Genomic DNA, 20,886 nt, shown 5'->3' with positions numbered 1-20,886 from the left:
AATGTATACACCATATTTTCTTTTTCCATTATCAGTGAATGTACATATAGATTAATTCAATATCTTGACTATTGTGAGTAGTGCTCTTATAAAAAAGCAATGTAAATATCACTTCAATATATTCATTTAATTTTTTTTACTTTCATATCTCGTAGTAGGATTTCTGGGTCATGTGGCAGTTCTTCTTTGAAAGAAATCTCCAGATTGGTTGCACCAATTTTTATTTCCACTTCAACTGGGTATTTCATTTTCTCAACATCCTTGTCAACACTTTTATCTTCTGTCTTTTTAGAACTAGCTATTCTCACCAGGGTAAGGTGAGATCCCATTATGTTCTTTTTTAAAAATATTTATACTTTTTAGTTGTAGTTGGACACAAAACCTTTATTTTATTTACTTTTATGTGGTGCTGAGGATTGAACCCAGGGCCTCGCACATGCTAGGTGAATGTTCTACCGCTGAGCTGCAACCCCAGCCGCCCCATTATTGATTTTCATTAACCAATGATTAGTGTTTTAGTCAGCTTTTTCATGTAGAGGAGGAAAAGTTTATTTTGATTCATGGTTTCAGAGGTCTCAGTCTATATACAGCTGACTCCACAGCTCTTGACCCAATGTGAGGCAGAACATTATGGCAGAATGGCATGATGGAGGAAAGCAGTTCATGCAACAAAGAAGCAGAGAGACCTCTGCTCACTAGGAGCAAAATATAAATTCCCAAATCACACCCTCATTGACTTACTTTCTCCAGCCACACCCCACCTTCCTACATTTATTGCCTAGTTCATCTATCAGTGATTACTCCATTGATTAGGTCATACTTCTCATAATCTAATCGTTTTACTTCTGAAAATTCTTGTATCATCTCACACATGAGCTTTTGGGAGATACCTCATATTTAAGCCATAACAATTAGTGATTTGGGGAAAATTTCCAAATACCTGTTGGTAATTTGTATATCTTTGTCTTAGTTTATTTTGTTTATGATAGGAGAATACCTAATGTTGGATAATGTATAAAACACATTTAATGTATTTAGCTTACAGTTTGGAATCTGAAAGTCCAGGATTGGTGGCCAAATCTGGCAATTTACTGTGAGAACATACTGGCTGCATCATGAAATGGTGGCAGCATGTGCAGAGAGCTCCCATGGCAAGATAAGAGGTAAGAGAATGAGGAGGAGCCAGGCTTGCTCCTTTCTAACAACTCACCTTGAGCAAATGAACCTGGTCCTTAAAGTACCACCTTCAACCCTTCTGACTGTGATGACTCATGACATAATTACCTTCCACTAGGCCCCAACTTTTAAAGATCCACCACCTGTCAATACTTCCAAACTGTGAAATAAACTTCCAACTGAATCTCTCGGGGGATAAATATGTCTAAACCATAGCAGACTTTTTTTTTTTTTTTTTGAGAAATGTCTACTTAGTTCTTTGGTTCATTTTCTAATCATATCATGTGTTTCCTTGCTGTTGAGTTATGTAAGTTCCCTATTTTTTGAATGATATCCTCTTATCAGATGTATAATTTGCAAGTATTTTCATTCATTTTGTATGTTTTCTCTATTATTTTCTGTGCAAAAAATTTGATGTAATCCTATTTGTCTATTGCTTTCATTGCCTAACACTTTTAAGGTCTTCACCAAAAATATTTTTCCTCCAGATTAATGTCATTAAGTTTTCCACATGTTTTCTTATAATAGCTTCATAGTTTTAGTCTTATACTTATGTATTTAATCTATTTTGAGATTTTTTTTGTGTATACATGGGAGATATAAGTTTCAAATTTCATTCTCCTTAATGTGGATATTGCCTTTTCTTAGCAATATTTATTAAAGATTGTTTTTCTTGATTGTGGGTTATCCCCTATCTTGTCTTTCTGTTTTAGAAGTTTCTATCTGTTAGTCCTGGTTTTAGGGTTTCCCTCTGGTTGTCTGTCTGTTTTTTGTTTTTATCTGTCACTGGCCCTTTAAGACATTGGCAATGCTGCATTGATCACACTGGTAGTCTCTGGGAAAAATCATGACTGAAAGGGTCACGTGTGTGTCTAAGACTATGACTAGATAAAAATGTAAAGATGTCTAGCCATTGAATGTTATTCTGAATTATTATACAGTCTTGCAGTTGGAATTGGCTTGCCAGAGGAATGAGTTTAAGAGGAACGAGTTTATATTATATATGTGCAGGTATTTCTGAAGTTGCGTTATAGGGAATACAAACAGCTAGGAACTAAATTGATGATGAAAGAAAGGGCACTTTCTCTGGTGTGCAAGGATAGAAGGGCACAAGAAGAAAAAGTTAAATCCCTTTCAACCCAGGCTGGCAGGCCTGGCACTGCTTCTCAACCCAGCCCCAGGCAATCACAGACCACCCTGCTGTGGATCAGGAACACCATCCCTGGTGAGGAAGAAAAATTCAAGAAAAGCTCCTGTGCTATAGAGGAATGGGCAAAGGGGACTTGGCCTCTGCCCTGCCTTCCAATGTCCGTCCTTGTCCATGGTGGGTGGGGGCTGCCAGCCAAAAAGGATGTGGTAGTGGGTGTCAGCACCACTATATTATGATCTGAGAAGAGGAATGGTCTCTTCTTTTAAGATGTGATAGGACACCTCATTTGGCCAAAGGAACACCCATTATGAGGGCAGAATAATTCTTGCTATGACAGTATTCTATCAACCTAAATGCATGGGGAGACTGACAGGATGAAAAACTGCACAGGAGGACTGTCAGGCTAACTGACTGCATAAGTGTGTGTGTGTGTGTGTGTGTGTGTGTGTGTGTGTGTGTTTGTGTTGTGGGACCCAGGTAGGGCTCACAAACAGAGTTAGAGTGGAGAAAAAAATCTGCAACCTCTTCAGCTCTGGAAAAAGCAGATGTTACGAAAATAAGCTGAGTAACTGTAGGATCCTAAGGCGTGGTTCAACAAAAGCTGAAGGTCCAGGACTGCTTAGGCCATGCTGCAGCTATACAACCAGCCCCAGAGGCCATGCCTACATAGAGATAGTCACCTGTCTGACCTCAGCATCTGGGATGAAGCCCCCCTGACCCTGAGTGTAACCAGAGGCCAGGGTAATGGTGATGTTGTGGTGTAAACTGATCAATAAAATCAGCAAGAGTGTAAGTTACAGGTTATTGATTAGTAAAACATATAGATTATAGATATAAGATTTTGATAAGTAAGATAAGACAATTATAAAGCAAGAACTGTCATAGACAGGCTTAAGACTCCATTTTGCTATTCTTTCTATAAAAAACTGTTACATGATCCATTTCTGAGAAACAGAAACGAAAGCTGTCTTCCTATAAAAAATTGTTTTTCTGTACTTTGTATCCCATAGAATGTGCCCAACTCAGGATATGGTCGTGGTCGTGGTGAGCTATGTCCTGGGTTTGAGTACTTTTATGGTTCTACACGACTTTGAAATAGATTATTTCCTGGCTCAGCTGAAACTCAGGATACGGTGGTCTAACATTTGTTTGGACCTGGGATGTGGTTAAGCTAACTGCTTTTTTTTTTTTTTTTTTTTTTTTTTTTTAGCTTTTGTTACTTGCTTGCTTACATGATGCTGAGAAAATCCCCTGAGTTGTTCTTTTCATCCTTAAATTCCCAAGACACAGGCCAGGAAATTGCTGTTCTTCCACAGAGCATCAGTCTCTATGGGTGGGTGACAGCCCCTGGCCACATAAATAATACTCTCTTTTGTTTGAATTCGGACTTAGAGTGGCAGCTCCCCATGACAGTGAGAGGCAAGTCCTCAGATACTTGCTCCTCTGTCTTGTATCTGCTCCTCTGAGCTGCTGAGTTTTTGCCTGTCAGAAAAACCTTGTGGGTAGAGCCCTGAGTGTTGTCCACAGAGTTGAGCAGTGAAAGGGCCTCCTGGAGTCCCCATGTATGCAGGCACACCTGCCTTTTTGTCCTGTTTGTTTCTGAACAGAGACTTTCCTAAGAATCTCTGTATGGTCAATGTGACCTTAACTGGACAGGGAGCCCCAGACATACAAAAAAACTTCAGTGGGCAAACGGGGCAATTGACATAAACCCCTTGCAGCTAGTTGATATCGCTTTTCAGGTGTGCAGTGCCTGGGAGGAACAAAAACTAAAGCCAACTCCAACAAACGTGGATCTTCAAGGAAGCCTAAAGAAAAGAATGGGAAGGGCTCCTTCCATTGAAAATCAATATGCCTACTGAGAAAAAAAGGTAAGAGAGCCTGTTGGTATAATTGAAAATGAATAACTCATGTAAAGTTGATGCATTGTGATAACGAGAAGAGTGGTAAGTCAGGCTCCAATCCCTTGAATGCAAACTGGGAGAAGAAAGATGATTAACTTTATATGTCATATTGTCTAATCCCTCTCCTGGGAAGAGATTTGTTACGTACATTAGATAGTCAGATAACGCTCTCCCTGCAAAAGTGATACCAGTTTTGAAAATCAGGATAAGGTCCTTGTTCCCCAGGTGTTGAAGATTAAACACCCCCAAAAATGCCAAGGCAAGAGCAGAAAGCAAAGTTTATTTAAGAAACAGAAGAGACCTTCCTGTGGAGGTAGGCTTGGAGCTGTGGTGAGCAGGCTCAGAGGGGATGAGAGGGCCTGACTTTCTCCAGCAAGTCATACTTGAACCATTAATTCTTTAGGAAACCTCCCCACAACTCCTTCATTGGACAAAACCTTCAATTATACACTCTATAACACTGTCTACCTCCTTCATGTTGCATACAACAATAAAGTTTTCATTTGTGTGAATATTCTGAGTACATACTCTCTACTGGTCTAAGGGTTTCTGAGGAGACAGAGTATGTGCAATTTTCATCAAAATGTTTTTGGAATCTACCTTGTACCCACTGTATGTTAAATGCATGATAAATCTGTGTTGAATAAAATTAATAAATGAATACAAAAAAAGTAAAGAAACAGAAGAGAGAAGGTGGGGTGGTGAGGGCAAGAGGGGGTGGGGAGAGAGAGAGAGAAAGAGAGAGAGAGACAGTGTTAGTTCTGTGGAGAGAAGCGGGTCCAGAGCGGGTGCCTGAGGGAATGGGGGTGTCTTGCTCCTTTATAGATTTTAGGTTTTCTTTCTTCTCTTGCCCCCTCCTCCCATTATGCCTATGTGACCAAAAGGTGACCAAAAGACAGGAAGTGTGTGATTGCTACAGGGTGTGATTGCTTGTGTTGGAAAGTACCATTCTTCCCCTGGAAGCTGTTAGCACCCTGGTGAGGGGTGATGGGAGGTGCTATCTACTCATTTCTTTTTCTTTGATAATTAGCTACCTATCCTTTGCCCTATCTCAAAGGTAACAACTCTTGTTGCAAGTGCCACCAGAAAACATGCTCTAATTCCAGCTTTCACTTGCCACCCAGGAAAAGGAAGCTGAGCCTGTTCTGCTAGAGGTCTGCTAAAAAGTGAGTAAGGCTGTGTGGGCTAAAGGGACCCTGGAAAGAATGATCAGGTTTTCCCAGCCAGACTTTTGCTTAAGGAGGAGGTAACTTGTCCCAAGAAGAAACAATATTCCTCCCTTACCTTAAAATAGAGGAATTACTAGTGATCCTGCCTCTTTTGGATACATTTTTAAAAAACAGATTGAATTAGCTTTACCAGTTCCCCTACAATATTCCAAACCTGCCTGTGTAAAATACACATGCACGTACACAAACATACACACACACACACACACACATATCTCCAACAACAATGACATATACGCCAACAACAAAATAACCCGATTACATTATGGGTAATGATTTATGCAAAGCCTGAGAACTCTATATAATGTTGTTTAGTATATTTAGCTCTGTTTTAGTCAGAATTTTTGTTTCTGTGACCAAAAGACCTGACAAGAACAATTAGTGGAGGAAAAGTTTATTTGCGGGTCATGGTTTCAGAGGTCTCAGTCTATAGATAGCTGGCTCCATTTCTCAGGGCGTGAGATGAACCAGCTTATCATGATGGAATAGTGTGGAGGAAGAAAGCAGGTGGGAACCTGGCATCAGGAAGGAGAGAGTGAGGGGGAGAGAGTGAGAGAGCCCTGTGTTCAATAAGAACAAAATAAAAACCCCAAAGGCATGTCCCCAGGGACCTATAGCCACACCCTACCTGCCTCCAGTTACCACAGTTAATCCCTATCAGAGGATTAATTCACAGATTGAGTTAAAGCTTTCATAACCCAGTCATTTTACCTCCAAATCTTCTTTCATTGTCGCACACATCTCACATTTAAACCATAATAAGCCCATAGTACCAAATCTTTATACCCTGCTGACTACAGTGCCAGGTAACCATGGCTCATTTAATAATGCCAGATTTAAAGAATGTATTCTTTTGCATCCCACTGGAACGAAATTCCCAATTACTATTTGCTTTTGAAAGATAGGACCTCAGTACCAAATTAACCACCCAGTTTATTGGACTGTCTTACATCAGGGACTTAAAACCTCACCTACTGAGAGTCTAGCAAAAGACCTGTGAGGGTTACAGATGGATCCAGGAATTCTTTGGAATATATGGATAATCTACTTATGGCCAGCTCTGACTATGAACACTGCATTTCAATCACTATTGCTGTACTAAATCACCCTGCCTCATGTGGATATTGGGTGGTCCATTAAAAAGGCTAAATTTTGTAAAAAGTCACCTATCTGGGATTCCAGATTAGCCAACAAACCCAAAGTTTGATGTCATATCCAAAGCAGCCTATTTTTATTTAATTGTTCCAGTTAGTTATACACAGCAGAATGCATTTTGACTCTTTGTATACAAATGGAACAACTTTTCATTTCTCTGGTTATATATGATGCAGAGTCACACTATCTGTGCAATCATACATGTACATAGGGTAATAATTTCTGTCTCATTCCACCATCTTTCCCATTCCCATCTATCTCCCTTCCCTTCATTTCCCTCTGCCCAAACCAAAGTTCCTTCATTTTTTTCTTGCCCCCGCTCCCCATCTACCCACGGATCAGCATCCACATATCAGAAAACATTTGACCTTTGGTTTTTTTGGAATTGGCTTACTTCACTTATCATGGTATTCTCTAACTCTATCCATTTACCTGCAAATGCCATAATTTCATACTTCTTTAAGGCTGAGTAATATTTCATTGTGTAACCATAGTTGCTTTATCCATTTATCTGTTGAAGGGAATCTAGGTATATAGGTTGGTTCCACACATTAGCTTTTGTGAATTGAGCTGTTATAAACCTTGATGTGGCTGCGTCACTATAATATGCTGATTTTAAGTCCTTTGGATATAAACTAAGGAGTGGGTTAGCTGGGTCAAATGGTGGTTCTATTCCAAGTTTTCTGAGAAATTTCCATACTGCTTTCCAGAGTGTTTGTACCAATTTGCAGTCCCACCAGCCATGTATGAGTGAACCTTTCCCCCCACATCCTTGCCAACACTTATTATTGCTTGTTTTCTTGATAATTACCATTCTAATTGGTGTGAGATGAAATCTCAGTGTAGTTTTGATTGGCATTTCTCTGATTGCTAGAGATGATGAATATTTTTTCATATTTTTTGATCGATTCTGTATCTTTCTTCTGTGAAGTGTTCAGTTCCTTAGCCCATTTATTGGTTTGACTATATCCTAGAGATTAGTGCTCTATTTGAGGTGTGTGTGGTAAAGATTTTCTCCCATTCCAAAGCAGGCTATCTTGAACCTCAGAGAAGCCAGGAACAAGAGACAGACATATGGGTTACCGAGAATGTCAAGATTTTGCCATATTTGGGTACCTAATAGTTAACCCTCATATAAGACCTTAAAAAGAGCAGGAATTAAATCTTTCACTTGGACCCCAGAATATCAAACTATCTTTGAGAGTTAAAACAAAGTCTCATTACAATCTCTGCCCTGGGTGCCTGATTTACAAAAGGAATTCAGATAAAGTACAGCTCACAGAACTCTTTTATGGACATTGGGAGACATATTGTGACTAATAGCCTATTTGTCTGCCGCAGTCTGGCTGGGCAAAATAACTGGGAGGTGACAAGCAATTTGAAGGTTGAAGCAGGAACTGCTTTATTACGGAACAACAGTGGTATATATATATATATATACCTAACTGATTACACACAGCTTGACTCAATTAGCATCATCCAGATACAACAATCAGCCAATAAGGAATCCCCATCATCTTAATGGCTCGGTGGCGTTGCCTCACAAACCACTCCTCCTGGCAAATTGCCAGGCGCCATCTTGACTTGATTTGCGGTCCCCAACATTTGACAAAATAGCTTGACCATACAGCAAAAGGATGACTAGTGGCTGACTGCTGGGAGAATGGAGAGCTACCAGGCTATCCTATCAGGAAATCCAAATGTCAACCAGTACAAAAACAATGCCCCCACCTCAACACCTATTTCAATCTTAAACCCAGCAACCCTGTTGCTAGTAGATGATAATGAACCAAAACAACTGACTCAGAGATCTTGGAGATAGATGTAGCAGATTGGATTTGCTCGATCAAACTATCACTAGTTTGAAAGAGCTAGACTGGGACCTCTTTACCGATAGGAGCAACTTCATTGGCAATGGTCAGCAGGTAGCTGGATAGCTATGGTCACAGAACAATAGGTCTTAGAAACAGAAGCCTTTCTGCTGAAAATATTAGCCCATAAAGCTAAATTAATTGCTCTGACAAGAGACCTCAGATTGTACAAAAGAAAAAAGGTAAACATTTATATTGACTCAACATATACTTTAATGATGGTATATGCATATGGAACTATCTGGAAAGAAAGATGACACCTCACTGCTGAAAACAAAGACATTAAGCTTGCCCTTGAAATCCTGATGCTAATACAGACTATGGCTGAGCCAAAATAAGTGGCAATCATATACACTGACCTTGACATCAGAAGGTTGATAATCATGTGGCCAAGAGAAATCAAGCCACTGATAGTGCAGCCAAAATGGCCAGAAAGGGAAAACTGATTTTTAAACATTTTTTAGTGCATTATATTTATACATAATATTGGGATACATTTTGACATAATTATACAAGGATGAAATATAATTTGGTCCAATTCCATCCCCTGTGATTCTCCTTTTCCTCCTTTCTCCCTCTGTTCAATTTCCTCTATTTTTCTAGTCTTTTTTCTATTTATTTATAGTTTTTTAAAACATTAGTTCATTATAGATATACACAAAGGTGAAATTCATTGCAGCATATTTATATATGTACATAGGATAGTTTGGCTGGTTTCGTTCCATTCTTCTCTTTTCTCATTCCACCTCCCCATCCATCCCCTTCCTCTACTTCACTGATTTCTCAGTGAAGATTCATGGAATCTCCTCCCTCTTCCCCTCCTTTTGGTCTAGTTTCTGCATATGCGAGAAAACATTCAAATCTGGACTTTCTGGGTCTGGCTTATTTCATTTAGCCAGGCCCAGTTCAATCCATTTGCCAGCAAATGCCATAACTTCATTTTTCTTTGTGACTGAGTAAAACTCCATTGTGTATATATGCTACATTGTCTTTATCCATTCGTCCATTGATGTGTATCTGGGCTAGTTCCATAACTCGGTTATTGTGAATTGCGTTGCTATAAACACTGATGTGGCTGTATTCCTATAAGATACCAGAGTGGAGTAGCTGAGTCATATGGTGTTTCCATTCCTAGAGTTTTGAGGAATTTCCATACTGCTTTCCAGAATGGTTATACTAATTTGCAGTCCTACCAGCCATGCATGAGTGTGCCTTTTCCCCTACATCCTCACAACACTTATTATTGTTTGTATTCTTGATAATTGCCATTCTGACTAAAGTGAGATGAAATCTCAATGTAGTTTTGATTTGCATTTCCCTGGTTGCTAGAGATGTTGAATATTCTTTTCATATATTTGTTGGCCATTTGTATTTCTTCTTTAGATAAGTGTCTGTTTAGTTCTTCTGCCCATTTTTAATTGGGTTATTATTATTTTTTTTGGTGATGTCTTTTGAGTTCTTTATATATTCTGGATATTAATCTCCTATTTGAGGAGCAGGTAGAAAAGATCTCCCAGGGGGTGAAAAAAGAGAGGAGAGGGAATTTCATCAAAATAGAGGAAAGATCAGTAGACTAGATGAAGGGGACAGAGGAGGAAGAAGGGACTGGGAAAGGAAGAACACTGGAGTGAATCTGACTGAAATTTTGTATGTGCATGCATGGATGTGTACTGTGGGTCCTTGCATTGGGTATATTCACAAGAACCTAGTTACAAAAAGCAAAAACAAATTGTTAATGAATTGAAGATTGATGGAGTTGAAGGAGGGGAGAGGGGCAGGAGGAGCTGCTGGGGACTGAGTCAGAGCAGTTCCATGCTTTTGGAATTATGTTGAGGTGTATCCTGGTGCTGTATCATAACTAAAGAGAATTAAAAAAGTAGAAATTTGGTACCCTTTTGCTATGTCAATGGGAGCATAAATCTGGTACACATTTTCTGGAGAATATTTTGGCAGTATGTGTACATGCCTTGACGTAGGCATAACATTTCTAGGAACTTATTTTAGGTAAATGGAACACACAAAGATAATGGGCAAAAGACTATGAGAAACAATTAATAATCACCAAATACGCAAGCTAATTATGAAATAATGTTAATAGATTGGTATCCCCACACATGGCATATTAAGCAAACATAGAAATATCATACATTAAAATGTTATTTCGTAACATGAAAAATATTTGTGATCTGCTATAATGGGAGGGAGAAAAAAGAACTGGCAAGATCTGTTATGATTGAATGGCAGACATAAGAGTAATTTTTATATCCTTCTCTAAGTGTGGTGGCTACCTCGCAGGATGGCCCAATCATTCCCACCTTCTGGCATTCATTCTTTTTTGCCATCATTGCCACACAGCATCAAGGATAGAAAGTGAGTCAAAGGAATATGGCAGAAGGGATAGGATGTCACTTCTGATGGTAGAACATAAAAGGAATTGTAGCTTATACCACATTCTCTTGGTCACTAACTCTGGAGGGAATAAGAAGTTCTGTGGAAAGCAACTTAGATCTTCTGCCAACAGTCAGTGAGGAACTGAGGCCTCCGACCAACAGCCATGTGAATGAACCATCTTTGCAGAGGATGTTCCAGTCTTATTGAAGATTTCAGATGAGCACAGCTCTGTCCCACATCTTGACCACTGCTTTATGAGATCCATGGAGCCAAAACATCCCAGCTAGGCCACTCTCAGATTCCTGACTCAGAAACTGTGTTTAAGTTGTTAAATTTTAGGGTACTTATTACATAGATAGTCATATTTTCTAAATATCCATGGATTACATGTACTATTTTTAAAATTAAAGAAATAATATGACAATTAAAGATGCTTTATTTTATTTAGAGACAGGGTCTCACTGAGTTGCTTAGCACCTCACTTTTGCTGAGGCTGACTTTGAACTCGTGATCCTCCTACCTCAGCCTTCTGAGCTGCTGGGATTACAGGCATGTGCCACTGCACCTGGCTCTTCACATTATTATTATTTTTTTTAAAATTTGCACTGTTCTTTTTAGATATACATGACAAGAGAGTGTATTTTGACATACATCCATATATATACATACATATATACATATATGTATACATACATGAAGTATAAATTCCCATTCTTGTGGTTGTACATGATATGGAATTACACTGGTGATATAGTCATATATGAACATAGGAAAGTTATATTTGATTCATTCTACTGTCTTTTGTATTTTCATCCCCCTCCCTTCCCTTCATTACCCTTTCCCTAATCGAATGCCTTCTATTTTTCCCTTATCGAATGCCTTCTATTTTTCCCTTCCTGCTCTTATTGTGTGTTAGTATCCCATACAGACAAAAAATTTGGCTGTTTTTTTCTGGGGGGGGGCGGGACTGGCTTATTTAACTTAGCATAATAGTCTCTAGGTCCATCCATTTACTGCTAAATGCCATAATTTCATTCTTCTTTATGGCTGAGTAATATTCCATTGTGTATATATACCACAGTTTCTTCATCCATTCATCTGTTGAAGGGCATCTAGGTTGGTTCCATAGCTTGGTTATTGTGAATTGAGCTGCTGTAAACATTGATGTGCCTGCATCACTGTAATATGCTGATTTTAAGTCCTTTGGGTATATGCCAAGGAGTGGGATAACTGGATCAAATGGTGGTTCCAATCCACATTTCCTGAGGAATCTCCATACTGCTTCCCAGAGTAGTTGCACCAATTTTCAGTCCTACTAGCAATGTACGAATGTACCTTTATCTTCACATCCTTGACAACATTTATTGTTACTTGTATTCTTGATAATTGCCATTCTGACTGTAGTGAGATGAAATCTCAGTGTAGTTTTGATTTGCATTTATCTAATTGCTAGAGATGTTGACATTTTTTCATATATTTGATGACTGGTTGTATTTCTTTTTCTGTGAAGTCTGTTCAGTTCCTTAGTCCACTTATTGATTTGGTTATTTGTTTTTTTGGTGTTAAGTTTTTTGAGTTCTTTACATATCCTGGAGATTAATGCTCTGAGGTGCAGGTGGCAAAGATTTTCTCCCTTCACACTCTCGATTGTTTCCGTTGCTGTGAAAAAGCTTTCTAGTTTTATACCATCCCATTTGTTGATTTTTTTTTTTTTTTTTTTTGGTCTCCCTTCACCTCCTTTATAGTTCTCAAACACCAGAGGGAGAAGGGGCTTGGGTTTCCCTGGCTCTGCTTAAGAACGTCATGGCTTTTTGTTCCATATGGAAGGAGGTGGACACTAAGGACGACTTTGGTGAAGTCCCTGGGCTCTTATGGCATGGACGAGGCTGTGGTGTGAGGAGACACCTTTGCACGCTGTGAAGTCTCTGGCTGACATTAACCCGAGGAGGACTGTGTGCTACCCCCTTCCACCAGCAGGAGGCGACTGTTGATTCTCGCTTTCCACAACCCACCCTCCCCCCCATTTAGAGGTGCTGGCGGGGTGGGAAGGGGGATTCATGGTGTTGCGAGCACAGAAATAGTGGGGATTTCTGTGGCTGAGGCAAGATCGAGGAGGCCTGGAGCTGTCGGCAGAGAGGATTATCTGTCTCTGCTGGGAGTCCGGTGCAGCCCCGAGGAGGAGTTTGGGATACCGGGCTTCTTTGAGAGAAGACTTGGGGAGGGGAGGTTATGCAGCCCCAGGCAGCAGTTAAAGCAGTGGGAGGTGTTCCTTTTCCCGTCTGCCAAGGAGCCCCTTCCTCCCCGTTGGGAGCATGAGGTTTTGCAAACACTGCTGTCTTTCAAGGCATGTACACCACTCCCCAGACTCCAGGATGGAACTGTTTATAGTAGAACCGGGGAAGGTAGCCGATCTGGGTTAATTGCATAGATAAGGTCGGTTCCAGACCCCTCTCCCGGTCCCCAAATGAACGAAATTCTAATTAGGTTTGTCTTTCCCAATTCCACCTCTCGGCCCTTCCTTTGCCCTCTCGCCCCTGGAGCCTCCTCCATCCAGGCGGTAGGGCTGAACAGTCTTCAGCATCTGTTGCAGATGGAAGCGCACGTCTATTTCCCAGCGCACCACACTGGCGCGGAAGGAGCTAGGCTCGGCCTTCAGTGCTTCTTGAATGAGGCGGTGCATAGGATAGCCGCCGGGCGGGAAGGCCACGTCACCTTTAGCCATCAGCCCCACGGGTCGGAGATCTTTTGCACCATCGACCACGTAGAAGAGGCGCTCGAACTGCACACCATTGCGGGCCACTCGCGCAGGTAGTGGCTGAGCAACTTGTGCTTGTACATGTTGGCTGGGCAGCGCGTGCAGCTGTGCGTGTGGAAGGGTCGCAGCCCAGCAGTCCCCGAGCTTCAGGCCGGGACAGGTCGCTGAGGAAGAGGGCGGACAGGCCCAGGTGGCCAGCGGCACGCAGGGAGCTCACCACACCAACAGTGTTGGCGTCTGAGATGAGAATAACCTGGAAGCAGGAGCCCTGCTTAGCCACAAAGTGCAGCAAGTCTCCCCAAACCCGGACACAGGGGCATGGCCTTCTAGATAACGTGCAGGTCCCACAGCCGCAAACCCTTTTCACCCAGGTACTAGAAGACGCGCTGCCTGTACTCCTTGTAGAAAGCCTCGCGGTGTGTGGCTCACCGGCTGTCGGGTAGCTTCTGGCCTGTTGGAGCTTACACGATGGAGTCATCGTTGTTTTTGTCCACGATGGTCTCCTGAGGTCAAAGGTCAGGAGGAAGCATGGTGTGCCCTTCGCAGCCATCCCGCTGTCCCTAGTCAGGCATCGGAGGCCAGCCATTGGAAGACACCTACTCATTGACAATGCATAACCCTGAGCACCACCTCTAGGGACTCTGTTGGCCTCCAGACTTCCAGAGCTCCTCTGGCAGCTTTATCCTGAGTGATCAAATCCTTTTGAGGGCACCAAAAGGATCTTCAAAAGAGGACAGGATCTCTGAGTTTCTCCCTTAGGGGGAATTGGAGGGGATGCGGTGTCTTAATCCATCCTAGGATTTCTGAGCTTTGTCATGAGTCCTTCCAATCCAGAGGAACCATGGATGATGTGCGTCTAAACTGCGCCTAGGTCGCAGCCGTGCCCCCTTTAAAAGCCTGGGAACCAGAGCCAGAGCCTCGGTGCAGCCCTATTTGTTGATTTCTTGATTTTATTTTTTGCACTCTTTTTGGTTCCTAAGCGCCCCACGCCCCCCACTTTGAAATTGTAGTTGGACACAATAACTTTATTTTATGTATTTATTTTTCTGTGGTGCTGAGGATTGAACCCAGGGCCTCAAACGTGCTAGGCGAGTGCTCTACAGCTGAGCCACAAAACCAACCTCCCCAATTTTTTTTTTTTTTGTTTTGTTTTTTGGTCTTACTAGGGATTGCACCCAAGGCCTTGTGCATACGAGGCAAGCACTCTACTAACTGAGCTATGTCCCTATCCCTCACATTCTTAATTGTTTCCTTTGCTGTGAAGTTTTACAATTTGATGCCATTCCACTTATTGATTTTTGGTTTTATTTCTTGCACTTTAGGAGTCTTTTAAGGAATTTGATACCTGTGCCAATATGCTTGAGTGTTGGGTGGACAATTTCTTCTACCATTGGCAGAATTTCTGACATAATTCCTGGGTCTTTGATCCATTTTGAGTTGACTTTTTTTGCAGGGCAAGAGAAGGGGATCTCACTCCAATTAGAATGGCAGCCATCAAAAATGCAAACAATAGTGCTGGGGTTGTGGCTTAGTGGTAGAGTGTTGGACTGGCATGAGGGGGTCACTGGGTTCTATGCTCAGCATGACATAAAAATAAAGTAAATGTACTGTGTCCATCAACAACTAAAGAAAAAATATTAAAAAAAGAATACAAGCAATAATAAATGCTAGAGAGGATGTGGAGAAAGGAACACTTTTACAGTGTTGGTGGGACTGAAAATTAGTGCATCTGCTGTGGAAATCAGTATGGAATTTCTTCAAAGACTAGGAATAGAACCACCATATGACCCACCTATAGTACTCCTTGGTATTTATCCTGAAAAATTAAAGTCATCATATAAAAAACATCCCTCACTATGTTTATAGCAGCACAATTCACAATGGCCAAACTATGGAACCACTAGGTGTCCATCCGAGGGTGAATGAGTTTTTTAAATGCAGTATATGTACACAATGGAATCTTATTCATTCATGAAGACAAATTAAATTATGTCATTTATAGGAAAATGAATTGAACTTAATAATTATATTAAGTGAAATAAGCCAAACCAAAAGTCAAGTGTTTTTTCTCATTTGTGGAAGCTAGAGATGAAAATAGGAAAGAAAGGTCGGGGAGGGATCTCATGAAAATCAAAGGGAGATCACTAAGTAGAGGAACAGGACCAGGGGAAGGAGAAGGAAAGGAGAGGGGAAATATGGAGGAATAATCTTGGACAAATTACATTTTTTATGTTTTGTGCATTTACAAATATGTAACAACAAATCCCACCAATATGTACAACAATAATGGTGCCAACAAAAATATAGAAAAAAATAAATAAAAATTTAAAAGATGCACAGCAATGAAGGTTATTTTCAAAGCATGAAGTGGATCCCCATTACATTTTCCCCACTGTCAGTTTCCACCTTCCCTTGCTATGGAAAAATCAACGATGACATCTCCAACCTGCTTTTTGCTGAAAATAGGTGTCAAAGGGGGTTGTAGAGTAGAAGTTTTTTTTTTTTTTTTTTTTTACTTGTTGTCATTTATCTCTTTTGGACTTTTAAAGAAGGGATAAAGAGGTGATTCCAACCTTTGTGGGGATCTGGAAGAAGCACTCAGGATGGCAAGTAATGTTTGAGTGATTGTTGTGCATAATGTTTTAATCTAGTTTCTTTTGCTATAGTCACATTTTCTACTCCTGCCTGCACCCCTGCCCCAGGGTGTCATAAAGGATCTTTAATACACTATTTCTTTGTGCACTCTAAGTATAGCCTGCTTCTTTCATCCTCCTTGTGGATGAAAGCAATTTGCAATATCTTATCCCACTCTAGGTGGATTTCTTGGCATAATTCAGCTACTATATTTTTAAGGTGTGATTTATCTTTTCTGTTTTCCCTGTAGATTGTGGTCTCTAGGATGTATGTAACTTCCATTGAATATCCAATGTTTTGCTTACTTGTGGATCATTTATATAATTAAAGATGGTCTGTTGTTACTCTCATTGATAAGGGGAGCTCATGCTCTGGGATAAGTTCCTTCAAAAAGACTCTAATTGTTTCAGAAATCTTTTCTGCTCTGGTAGGATAAGCCTTGACCTGCACAGAGAAGGTTTCTACTAGTGTAAGCAAATATCTGATGTTTTCTCTGGTACAGAGCATTTGGGTAAAATCTACTTGTCAGCCATCAAAAGACTGTATTTTTACATATTGTGTCCCTTTTATAGTAGGCCACTTTTAGACTTTGGATTGTTCTTGTTGCATAAGACACCATTCTGAGTCACTTGCTGAACAGTCTGCTGGAGTTGTGACCCTTGAAAGTGGAGCTTGATTAAATTTGCCAAGGTATCCCTCCCATAATGAGCACTCTTATGTAGGTGTTTTATCAAGACAAGAACAGTACTTCAGGCAGGAGGATGAGCCCATGGGAATTTCTCTCCACTTGGCAGTACTATTCCAGGAGTCAAAACTTCAATCTTTGACCTTTCATCCTCCTCAGCATTAAAGGTTTCATTGGTCTGGTTCAAGCTGAGTAATTAGGGCTCTGATAAACAATTTGTACTTCTAGAAAAGAAGTAGCTCTAAAACTTATTTGGAAAAACAAGGGATCCAGAATAGCCAGTGCAATCCTGAGCAAGGAGGCAGCACAATACCAGACCTCAAATTATACTACAGAGCCATAGAAACACACATCATCATCATCATCATCATATATGAATACCTTCCTTTCTCACCTGCCTGATGAGATTCTTCCCACTTTGTGAGTCTAGCTCAGATACTGCTTCATGACACATTCACCATCCTCTCAGTCTGAGAGATGAAGTTCCTCATTTTGTTTGAATTGCTGTTGAAATTCTCTCATTACACTTTATGAACAACCAGAGTCAGGAAAAATTGTTCTCTATATGTGTACTATGAATTGAAATGCATTCTGATGTCATGTGTAACAAATTAGAATAAATGAATAAATTAAAAAAAGAAATTCTTTCTTTGCAAGTTTGTTACCTCTTTAGCATATAAGAATAATGTTTTCTTTTTATCTGCTTTCATTACTTTCCATACATCATTGTAGATGATAAATGTTTATTAAGTACTTGTTCAATTGGTGATTTCCCTGAAGAGGGACTATAAATCATTAAATCAATTGTTTTTCTTTTCTTTTACTCATTTTTTTTAATGTGAGTTGCTTATGGAGACATGACTTAAATATTTTTTACATTCTCTGGAATTATTACAGAAAACCTCATTTTTTGTGCTCCTGAGTCAGTAAAGAAGACCAAATAAGAGCAATAAAGATAAATTTCACTTTGGTAATAGACTCTTTGAGATGAAGGTAAGGGACAGGAGATGGGAATAGGAAAGATGGCGGAATGAATTGGATATAACTTTCCTATGTTCATATATGAATACACGACCAGTGTAACCCTACATCATGTTCAACCACAAGAATAGGATCCTAATTAGAATGTTATTTCCACGTATGTATGATATATCAAAATAGTCTACTGTCATGTAAAATTTTAAAAAGAACAAATAAAAAAAGAAAGCAAAAAAGATTCTTTGATCATCATAAAAGCCACGGGCATTATACAATACATTATGATAAATTGGTAGCTTAAACCTCATTTAGTTATTACTGGCTAAGATCGCTTTTTTTTTCATGGTTATGTTTTTTTTTTTGCGGAAGATTTTAAATCAATTCATATTATTGCCTCTTGATTGTACATAACAAAAATATAGACCATTTGTGATATGAGTCATTCTCCCCATCAGTCATATATTCTCTTGAAAAATAGGAGGAAAAAGAGAACATTTTATTTACCTTTGGTCCTTAAGCCAGGGGATATAATAGGCTCGTGATGGTTTTCACAGCCATTTTGTGGTCTACCACTTATTTCAGAAAATTTTCAATTATCTTTAGAAATATACAAGATATCCAGATAGCATATATTTTAAAAAAGTTCTAGTATATAAGTATTGCCTGCATCTGAATCAGTAGAAAATTAATTGTCAATGTTTTGCTCAATAATTAATGTTTTGCTCAATTAATCTACTGATAGTATCATCTTATTAAACAAAATAGTGCATTTAGACTTACTATTGGTTTCTTTGTTTGCTTTTCGATATTTTCTTTGTTCTTAGTGTGTTCTGCCCAGGCACCTGTGGTAGGGAAGAAAGATCACTGATTATTCTATGTGGAGGTTATATCTGACTGTAAGATAGCGTGGGACCACTAGAGGGTATGCTCCCTCTAGCAACTCTCAGAATTGTAGGAACTGCTCATACTTCTGAGGAAGGGAAATGTTGAAAAGGAGAGAAAAATGAAGACTGTGGTGGTGAATTTTATCTATGGATTCTGAGCCAGTATGTATTCTAAAATTTGTTAAGAATGTAGGAAAGCAGCTGTTTGGGGAGGCAGAAAGTTAAATACAAAATGATACTTTCTTCAGACTAATACTTAAATATTTGAATGGCAACTACATTTATTAATAACATGCTCTTCTGTCCCAGCTCCACCCATAATAGATTATTATGATAAATAATAGATTACATGGTAAAGAGTAGTAATCAGGGACACAGATTTAGGAGGAGACATTGTCTCTGGTCTAAATTTGCTCTGTCATGTACTGGCTTTTAGACTTCAGACTAATTATTTGTCCTTGTTCACTTCAGTTTCCTCATATGCAAAACAGTACCCACTTCATAGAGTTATTGTGATAATAAAATAAGTTAAACAATTAAAGTGTTTATGATTTTTTTTTTCTTGAGGCAATCAGCTTCATGATGGGTTCCCTCATTAATTGAAAAATGAAAGTGCTTGGAATAGGACCTGGTACATGGTAAGTTCCTTGTAAATATCTGCTACTACTCCCTCCTTTGCTACTACTAATGCTGCTTGGGTGACTCTCTCATTCCTGCTGCCAGGGTGTTTAATGGGATGGTAAGTGTTAGGGCAAAGAGATGTGGTAGTAGAACTGAGGTAGGTGTCCCAGAGTGAGGAATGAAGTAGGAGAAACCAGCTGGTAGGGAAGAATGGAGTAAGGGATGATGGGAGACATGCTTTGGAGAGCTACCTCACCAGACCAGATTGATATAAGTGAGGGCTGAAATCTTCATTCTGTCTTGGTAATTCTGCACAGCCCCCCTTTTTATAGCTTTATCTTATATAGCTTTTTGTAGAATTAAGAAACTCAGCTGGGCACAGTAGTGCATGCTTATAATTTCAGTGACTTGAGAGGCTGAGGCAGGAGGATTGCAAATTCAAAGCCACCTTCAGCAATTTAGGGAGGTGCTAATCAACTTAGCAAGACCCTGTCTCAAAAAATAAGGGCTGGTATGTGCTCAGAGGTAAAGCACCTCTGGGTTCAATCTCCAGTACAAAAACAAAAATCTCAAAATACAAAAAATCCCAGTCCAACTACCTTTTCACCCTGTATTTTTTTGAGCAGAAGTCATTTGCTAGATACTAATTAATTATTATGTATAGATTGTCTCATTTATCTTTGCAAACCCTCCTCCCTAAAGTAGATAATATGTTTTTTTTTTTTAAAAATATCTTACAGATGAGGAACACAGACATAGAGAGTTTAAATAAAATTTTACCTAGTTGTATCTATGGTGACACTAGTATCAAAGATAATGACTAATGAATTGATTGTGGCCTACTTCAATACCTCATTATGAATAAAGGAAAGCTGATACGCGCGCGCACACACAAACACATACACACACACACACACACAATGACACAATGGAGTTTTATTCTGCCATAAAGAAAAATGAAATTATTTCATTTGGAGGAAAATGAATGGATCTAAAGACCATCATGTTAAGTGAAATAAGTAAAACTCAGGAGGTCAAGGGTCTGTTTTCTCTCATATGTGGAAGACAGAGAGGAAAAAGGAAAAAAAAAGATGGGAGCCGACCTCATGAAAATCAAAGAGCAATCAGTAGAGGAAAGGGTTCAAGGGGTGGAGGAAAATGCTGGAGGGGTGATTGGCCAAATTTTATTGTTATATTGTGTGCATGTAAGATTATGTAACAATAAATCCCATCATTATATAAAAAAGAATTATAATTTAATAAATGCTGTAAGTATACAAGATAATTAAGAATTATATTTTAATAAATGCTAAAAGGGGAAGTTGTATATTTATCTTAATATCCCAGCCATACTGATTCAATGATATGCTACTCTATTTTATGCATACTCTGTCCTTTTGTCCCAAATGACTGCATGACTTAAATGTACCTTAAATGCTTTGTCATAGTTGCT

General features: G+C 39.6%; 1 pseudogene; it reads right to left on the bottom strand.

The window, feature by feature from the left end:
- Positions 1-13,352: 13,352 nt before the first annotated feature.
- Positions 13,353-14,235, bottom strand: LOC143398337 (phosphoethanolamine/phosphocholine phosphatase pseudogene; annotated as a pseudogene).
- Positions 14,236-20,886: the final 6,651 nt, after the last annotated feature.

The sequence above is a fragment of the Callospermophilus lateralis genome, chromosome 4 (genome assembly GCF_048772815.1).
Source record: "Callospermophilus lateralis isolate mCalLat2 chromosome 4, mCalLat2.hap1, whole genome shotgun sequence".
NCBI classification, from domain to species: domain Eukaryota; kingdom Metazoa; phylum Chordata; class Mammalia; order Rodentia; family Sciuridae; genus Callospermophilus; species Callospermophilus lateralis.
This window is presented reverse-complemented; position numbering and strand designations above follow the sequence as displayed.